Below are 9,528 nucleotides of genomic sequence, written 5' to 3'. Positions count from 1 at the left end.
AATGTCAACTAAAGCCTGAAATGCACTTGGAATAAAGGTACTTACGAGCATAACTCAGCCAGTAACTGCAGAGAAGGTCAGCCTGGGCACTGCAGTCGTTATTCTTATAAAAAATTCAACTTTACTCCTGACCATTCAGTAAAACTACAATTAACAGTGTCGCCATATGTGTCTGGCCTAACTCCGCTTACAAACAGCACCCTGCATGCATATCCCAGGATACGGCTGTCACACAGGACACCCATACCTGCATGCAAGGGGGACACTGAGTGATACTGGAGAATGGAGGGGGTTCTGATGGCAACAGGTGCCAAAAGGATATGAACCTGTTTGGGGTAACAGGGCGCAGCACAGATAATCAAGGTCTGGGATGATATACCAGGATGGATAGATAGATAGATAGATAGATAGATAGATAGATAGATAGATAGATAGATAGATAGGGGGTGGATGGGGATAGATAGATAGATCTTTCTAGGAATGTTATTGCACCTGGTCTCTGCAGAACAGAGGGGGTTAACTTTGTTCTGTGTCCCCCAGTGCTGATCACCATCTGAGCCCAACCAGGCGCTGCAATTGCCTGCAGACCCCTGGCCCCAGCTACAGTGGGGCAGTGGCCGGGGGGGGGGGGGGTGACGGGCAAGCGGGGCCGCTACGGGGGAGGCAGGCTGGGGGCTCGGGGGCTTTTATCCTGTGCTTGGGGCTGAACCTTCCCAGGCTGTCCCTGCGCCTCGTCGTGGCTCTGGAAACCCCCTGCGCCGGGTCCCCGCCTCCGCCGGCTGCTGGCAGCGACCCCGGAGCCGCAGCGCAGCCGCCGGGGGAGAGGTAATAAATAACCCGGGGAGCGAGGCGCGGAGCCCGGCGGGCGGTGCAGACTCTGACCTGACAAATACCCGCTGGAAAATCATCACCTCCCACCCCCAGGAGCCTGGAGCCAGCCCCGGCCCCGGCCCCAGCCGCGGGGTGGAGGGATGCGCAAACAAGGCTGCCCTGGCGCTGGGGCGCACAGGAGCCAGGCAGGGCCGCCAGGCTCACGCCTGCAGCCGGGCGCCCCGCAGGGGATGCCGCCCCCCGGCCCGGCGGCTGGACAGGCAGCAGCTGACCCGCGAAAACCATCATGATGATGGAGGAGGAGCCCAGGACAGGGGGCAGCGAGAGGGGAAGGGATGGGGGAGCGGGGAGGGGATGGAGAATAGGAAGAGGGCAGGTGGATGGGGGTATAGGGAAAGGGAAGGGAGGGCCGGGGAGGGTGGGGGTTAGGGAGGAGAGGGAAGAGATAAAAGAGCAATCAGAGAAAGGACGTAAAGGCAGAGAAAAGGGTAGGAGAGAAATTTTTAAAAGGGGGAAGGAAAAACAGAAATCAGAAAAAGGAGAGGAAATGGGGAGACAGTGAGTGAGGAAGAGAAGAAAACAGAGATTAAAAAAAAGGCGGAATAGAAGGAACAGGGAGACAAGAGGAGGGAAAAGGCAAGAAGCGAAATAAGGAAAGAGCTTAGACCTGGCAAGGTTTTTTTGAACCCCACAAGCAGGGACTCGGGGGAGTTCGCTACTTCTCCCACAGCCCCCAGAATGCCCCCTTTCCAGGGATTCCCCCAGATCACTTTCTAGTGTGATTTGCCCCACACTTCTTGACTGCATTTCTCAGGCATGCTCTTGCTAAACCAAGGAGGGATAAGTTCTCCTGGGGTAACTCTATGCTTGGCAGAATGGGAAGGTTTGTTGCGGTTTCTTTTGTTTTTAGAATTTTGACAGACAATATCAATGTTTATTTGTAAGCATTTTTTCAATTTGGATTTAAATTAGGACGTTATGGGGGGGCTGAGACAATGCAGGGGTCAGACAATAACTATTTAATGACAGGAGGTGTTGAAATTCAAAAAGTTAAAGCTTTATCACTGGTAAAACACAAATTGTCAAAATATCTAAAATAAATATCCTCAAATCAAACTCTAATAAGTTCTCAAGCAGCATTTTTCTTACTTTATCTGTAAATTAAGATGATCATCGATGGAAATATTTTTTCACCACTTTGTGTGTATATGGTGAAATCGACCTTTACTGACATTTATTGATAAAAATCAAATGCTTCCAAGCCTAGGTAACTCCTGTGTGAGCCTCATATCAGGTTCGGGAATCCACTGCAAGCAGTTCAGCAAAGTGATCTCAGCAGCCCCGGAAGTGTAATTTGTGGGAGAAAGAAATGGAGAGTCTGACACAGACCAGTTGGGGTTTGGAGACAAATTTTGTAAAGGGCTCAGGGCCAGATTTCCAAATACTCAGCACCTACAACAGGGGCCAGAATTTTCCAAAAAGCTCCACTTAGGAAAATGTGTCCCTTTGGTGGTTACCCAACCCTGTACCCCCTACCCCCACTCTCGCTATGGAAATAGCCCCTCCTCCCTGTTTTCCAGGAGGGAGAGAGATTTTTCTTTTTCTGCTGTGCGATAAAGTCTGATTATAAAGAATATAACATGGAGCGCAGCTTGTGTTCCAATTGGTGGAAAGCCTGTTGTTAACCAACAGGGAACTATTTATTCTCCAGCTCTGCCGATGCTCCATGGTCAATAATGATAAAGAAAAAAGAAAGAGTTGAGGCCATTACAAAGAAGCAATCGCATTACAGAGAAGCAGCAGCCCCTTCAGAATCTATGATTCCCAGAGGTCACGTCTGGTAGGCTCAGAGCACTGGCCACTGCCGGTATTTTCCCTGCACTATTAACCCACTATCCAGTTTTTGCTTGCCAGAAATGACTGATTTCTCCAGCAATCATCAGTCGGGAGACAGAGCAGCGCGTTCCTGCAGCTGCACCATCTCTGGTGATATTTAATAAATAAAATAGCCAGATGGTTGACCTGCTCCTCCGGAGGGATGGGGGAAAGAGGCGTCTCTGTTTATTGTGACTGAATATCAACTGCTCCCCGACTCCAACACATGTTCATACACTTCAACCCACACACCACAGGCTCACCCTAAGCCATGCTCAGTTGCATACCTACTTGCCCACGCAGGGCCTGATCCTTCACATTAGTCTATGGGAGCTTTGCCTTGGCTAAAAAGGGAGCAGGATTGGGCCCATGCAGCTTTATAAAGTTCTGACTGATCGACATAACCAAATGGAGCATGGGGCACTGGATGCCCTGCCCTGCCCCCTTTCCCACAGCACGTGCCAAGGAGAGGTACCTTTTGTCCCACTGCACAGGCAAGCTGTTTATATTTTAAGGTTTTTATTAAGCCTGGTTACAACTGCCACCTTAGTTTCCTGCTGCAATGGGCTGGCCAACATCACTTACCTCTTTGGTCATCCAGCCTATTATGAGGGCAACATGGTATGATGCATCATCCCTGCAAAATGCAAGCCCCCACGATACAGTTTCCCCACATGAGGCAGCATTTCACCCCATTCCTTGCCATGTCCTCAATCCCAATGTAATGCTCATAGCCTTCCCCTGACTCCATGTTGCTCAGGGAAAAACACCCAACCCAATTTATTCCTCACTGCCTACACCAGGATCACTTAAATCATGTCCAGTAAAGGGGGAGGTGGAGATGTTATTTTGAGGAAAAATTACCCTTTTTTGCCATGAAAAACGTCACAGCTCTGGGAAATCCATACTTTCCGCCAGTACTGCACACAGGCAGAGAAAAGCCCTAGAGATAGCTGCAACAGAGCAGTAAGGCAGGGATGAGGGAGTGCCGGAGGCAGGTGGGTGACAGCTGTGACCAGGGACAGCTGGTGGGCTTTCTCAGGCTGAGCTGGCAGACCAGATCACTAAGTGGACTGGGTACAAAGGGACAAGCTTAGGGGAAAGTGGGCCAGACTCTCCCAAAAGAAACAATGCCGTTTTCTCAGGGGAGGCGAGGGTTCGCTTTCTCCTATGTTCTTAGATCGTCTTTCTCCTCTTCTTTCCACAGCTGGCAGTGATCTAGACTGGGGTTTTCAAAGCAATCTAAGGGAGTTAGGTGCCCTGCTCATGGGAGTTAGGATTTTGAAAAATACCTCATGCTATGTCCACACGAGGAAAACAGGTATATTTTTGTGCATGTTGAAATCTTAGGATAGAGAAGGCAGTTGTAGTTTTAACATGTGTTAGCAGGTTGAGGAAAACCCCTAAATTATCATTTTAATGTGTTCACTCCCACATTTTAAAAATACACATTTTTCCTTAAGCACCTTTGAAAATCCCACCCTACCCTGCAGGGCAGGTTCCTTCTTTCAGCTGCCTGGTTTGGGGAACTAAGGCACTGAGAAACTAGGGAGAAGAGAAAACTTCAAGGATTGAGGAGTAGAGGGAGCTGACCCTTCACCCCTGCAAGTTTCCCAGACAAAGCAGCACAGTTAACAAACCAAAGCTCCAACATGACAAAAAGTGAGTGGAAATTTGTCATTTCTCCCTTCAGGTACAGACAGAAACATTACAAGCAACTGAAAACGCATCATTCGATTGATGCTGGGCATTGAAACCCATGTTCCCCAAATGTGACGCTGCCCTTCCCCATGATGTTTTGATCTATGAAAAATGACACATTATTCGCAATAAAAAAAATATTCCAGCCTGAATGTTGAGTTGTTTTAAGAGCAGAACCCGAACAAAAGGTGCTTCCCCTCCAGGAGGAGGAGTAGCCCGGCTTTAAGTGCAATCACTAAATAAATCTCTTGTAAGAGGCGAGATCAGAGGCTAGATACAGAAGAACAAACAGGAGAGGGAAGAAATATACCAGCCCTGTTCTCCCATGGCAGGAGATAAGTAACTCCCATTGACTCCGCTGCCAGCTCCTCAGATACCCTGCAGCAAAAGAACTAGGCCCCAAGACTTACTCATGGTTTTTGGGTGAGTCAGGGCTGCTGTGAGCAAATCCAGACCCTCCACCCCATTTCTGAAGCCAGTAAATGGGGCTCCCTAGGGGCTTAAGAAAAAGAAGAAGTTCAAACTGGTGCTTGGGCAGAAAGCCGTGTCTCTTGGCTTGTGTCCTGACACCTGTCTTGCTGTCATGCAATACCTTGTGGAAGAACTTTTGGGGGCAGGGGTATAAATCATAATAAAATAATGGTAAGGTGAACTAATATTAAGAGAGGAATTGTGTGTGTGTGTGTGTGTGTGTGTAGAGAGAGAGAGTGCATACACACACATGCAAAGAGGAGCAGGTTGTTGCTATACTTCAAAGTAGATTTCCTGCCCCCCCCCCAATTTTTGCAGTCAATATTTTGACTCCACTGCTCCACCCTGCCATACACCCCTGCCCCCGGCTGCAGCGTAGAAAGACAGTGAATAAATACGTACAGGTATTATACTACCCAGGCATCATGAACTGATACTGCAGTGGGAGTTTAAAAATACCGGACTCCCACAGCTCCTGTGTCTGGCTGTATATAAAGCCTTCCCCTTTAGTTTGTGTTGCATTATAGCATGTACACCAGCGCTTCTCAAGCTCTCTGATGTGGGGGACCAGCACTTTTTTCCCCAGTGTGCGCGCGGACTGGCAGCCGATGGCTTGCGGACCGGCACCGGTCCGCGGACCACCACTTTGAGTAGCATTGATGTAAACAATTAATGGAACAGGTGTTAAGCTGACCACAATACACAACGAATCCTTTGCAGCAGCACCTCTAAATAACTCCCAACCCCTACCCTGGCCACTGCTTCCCTTGAAGAGGCCATTGCAGGACGAGCAATAAAAACTGATCCCGTCTAGAGATCGTGCTATGCGGGGCCACTGGGCCTATAACACACTAGTGGCTACACGGCTTTACTGTCAGGGTAAAAACTGACTGCACAGATTTAGCCTAGGGGCTGCACAAGTTCTCCAGTCACCCCATTCCATTAGGATTTCAGTGCACTTGCAAAAAAGGGGAACGTCGAATGCTGTTACCTGGGCATCTCTAATTTTCCATTCCTGTGTAGCTCAGAAGGGAAAGTTGACAAACAGAGGCAAGAGAGAGGAGAGAAAAATCCCATGGCATGTGCTGTGCTCACAGTAAGGAAACAAAAAGGGAGAAACCAAATTGTGTGTCCAGCACGACACCCCTCCACACATACACTATACATATATAAAAGATGGGGATATCTGTTTGTATCTACAGGGATGGGTGGATGGATAGATATGTGGAGGGAAGGGGAGAGAAAAAGACTTTAGACCGTGAGGGGCAGAGATCTGATTTTCCTGCAGTATAAAGGACTTAGTACCCTGTTGGTGTGATACAAAAAAGTCAGAGACAGACAGATGGATAAATAGATCAATAGAAGGGCAGAAGTATTAGGCACTTAGTTTTAATAGCATGCAGAGTTTGATGCACTCTCCAAATCCCAGGATTTATTAAACATAGCTCTGCAACTACTACTTCTAACGCAATAAAGCTCAAAGTGTTAAAGGAGCAGATTCCGCTTTTTATCTCCTTTGTTCTGGGGGCCCTTTTTAATCTGGAGCTGTCTGAGTGTGGGAGAGGGCTATGCTGATGATCTACTACCTGGCAAGAGAGAGCTTGGTTCCCCCCTCACTTTATCACTTGGAACTTGTATCATTTGTACCCTCTTGTTTTGTTTTTAAACTGCACTTGGAACCGGAGGGGGAGAGGGGGAGAACTGGTTTGGCAAAAAGTCTATCCAAGTCTATAATTACAAAAGAACAAACAAGCCTTGTAAAAAGTGGGAGAACAGCTGCCATAAGAGATGAGCGACGAGGCCAGGCTCCCATGCTACCAAGACACTGTGCCACAGCCCACAGGCATCTGTCTGCCCACCCTGTGAGCAGGTAAATACAGCACCATGACAGGTTGTGATCATGGTTCTCTCTCCACACAGGAGGCATCTCAGCATGCCCTTGTGCATCTGTGGGTTTGTCGTGTTTTTATTGCATTTTTAATGCGACTTTAGTGCAGGTGAAATGTATCAGGTTGATGGCACTAGTGACCGAAGGTTTCTTTCTGTCCACTGACCAGGTGCTATTCAGGTAGCAGCAGAAAAACCTTTCCCCAGCACTGCCCTGGCATCGTGCACCATCCCTAACTTGGACAGACCTGCTCTAGGGTGAGAAGGGACCACCCAGACCTTAGCCTCTCTAACAAGGTCAAAGGGGTCAATTAGCACTAATTGCAGTGTCAGGCTTTGGGACAGCCACCCTCTGGGGACTGGACCCAGAGCATTATGCCTCTGTTATATGGTGTATGGAGGCATTTGTTGATTACAGACATTTAAATGAGGAAAAAAATATATGTAAGAGACCATCCAGAAGGACCCTGCAACCCCAACTCGGAGCAGAGATCTGGCTAAGATGGCAAACTCATCCTGCCAGAAGTCATGAGTGCTGTGCAGAGCACCTCTTCCAATACAGTTGTCCTACCCCACCCCTCCCACACCACCCCGAACAGTTAGAGATCTGACTCTAACTGTACCCAGATTGCTTGCAGACCGCCAAGTACCAGACTCTATTTTATAAACTAATTGGAGATTGAGGAGACTCTCAAAATCAAAAAGTTCAAAATTTCAGTAGATACAGCATATAAGCTGCAGTACAGTGAACCACCTCACTTTCTTCCTGTCCTTCAAACCACTGCAAAGTACTCTCTAAAGCACTGAAGGCATTGCAATGAGACGGGATGCCAACTTGTTCTTCATCAACATCACTTTCCTTACATTATTTTTTTCTCCCACTGGGAAAAATGGCTCGTATAACTGGCCATTGGTACAATTTGTGTTCGTAAAAATCGAGGTGCTACTTCACCGATTGGCAGATGCTTGGCTCATCTGATTCTCCATGAGCAGTGTGGTTACCGAATAACCTATGGGTAGCTTGATCAACAGTTTACCTGCTTAGCTGCATGAGCTGGAATGACCTCATTGTGCATGAGTCGCAGGAGAGGTCAAGGTACAAAATGACTCCTGGCCTAAGCTACCCAATTACAGTTCAGTAGCAAGAAGGGTCAAATTTCCCAATTACTGAGTAGTTGGTAGTAGGGTCAGGTCCCCCACCCAGTGGGTAGCGGGGTGGGATAGACCATCCATTTACCAAGTGGATATTTAAATCCCTGATAACCTACACTGAAATCCAACGGAAAACATATTTTTAAATTATTATGAAGAGAAATAAAACCAATCAGTGTTTTATTTTTTATGCCTCTGTATGTATTTGTTTCTCTGTCTCTCCATTCCTACCCCTCTCCCAACCTGTTCTGAATTTTTAATGCATGCTGTTTCCAACATCAGCCGTTTTTCTTGTGCAGGTTTTTTGACATAACTTTATATAGTTATATCCTTTTGTTGTTGCCGTTCCCCGTTCTAGTCAGGAGCTCCGCTCCCCTAATGAAGCAACCCTCCTGCCAGGATAATAAAAATTTTAAAAAATAGATATAGGGCTGCAGTGAATAAGAGCATTTACACATGATTAGGAATAGGGGTGCCACATACAGAAGTGCTCTAGCAACCTGTTCCTCATGGGCTCCCCATACGTATCCTTTCCCCTGCACATCTGCACAGTCTTTATACCACTCCAGCATTGTCATGTGGCAAAGCATTAAGGACGCCTAGGAGACATGTTCTTCAAGGTCACCAGAAACTCTCAATAAAGGAGAAGACACTTGATTCCTGGTGTCGGTAAAGAGCACCAGCGGAGCCCATAACAGACCAAATGCCAACGACCCTGGCTATTTTGCCTTTAACACGCCCTCTTCCAGCGTTGAACTTCCAAAAGCATGAGAGCTCATTCGTGGCATATGCATGTTAGTTTCTTTCAAGCAGCAGCAGCTAGAGAAAAGCCTCACAGCATTATAGCCTGTTCTAAAAACAACAGCCTCACCGACCGTTAGTGACTCTGAACACTTGGACCCGCTTCTGGTCTGTCAGAGGAGCCCAGGAGTGAGACATTCCATGGCCCCTCGTGAGCCGAATTGTTTAGCTGGAGAACCTCAATAATGTATCTTAGAATCATAGAAAATGAGGGTTGGAAGAGACCTCAGGAGGTCATCTAGTCCAACCCCCTGCTCAAAGCAGGACCAACAACAACTAAATCATCCCAGCCAGGGCTTTGTCAAGCTGGGCCTTAAAAACCTCTAAGGGTGGAGATTCTACCACCTCCCTTGGTAACCCATTCCAGTGCTTCACCATCCTCTTAGTGAAATAGTGTTTCCTAATATCCAACCTAGACCTCCCCCACTGCAGCTTGAGACCATTGCTCCTTGTTCTGTCATCTGCCACCACTGAGAACAGCCGAGCTCCAGCCTCTTTGGAACGCCCCTTCAGGTAGTTGAAGGCCTCTATCAAATCCCCCCTCACGCTTCTCTTCTGCAGACTAAACAAGCCCAGTTCCCTCAGCCTCTCCTCCTTCATTCCCCTCCCCTCCTTAAAAATAATAAACTTTACACTTCTAGGCACTACGATAATACAAATAATAATAACTCCTAAAGCAACTTTCCTGCGAAGCGCTCTCACTTCCGTGTAAGCATAAGTTAATTAAAACCTTAAAACACCCCTGTGATGGAGGACGAGAAGTATGATTATCCCCGTCTTACAGACTGATAACATGAGGAAGAGTGAATT

The sequence above is a fragment of the Chelonia mydas genome, chromosome 18 (genome assembly GCF_015237465.2).
Source record: "Chelonia mydas isolate rCheMyd1 chromosome 18, rCheMyd1.pri.v2, whole genome shotgun sequence".
NCBI classification, from domain to species: Eukaryota; Metazoa; Chordata; order Testudines; family Cheloniidae; genus Chelonia; species Chelonia mydas.
Note: the sequence above shows the minus strand (reverse complement) of the source record.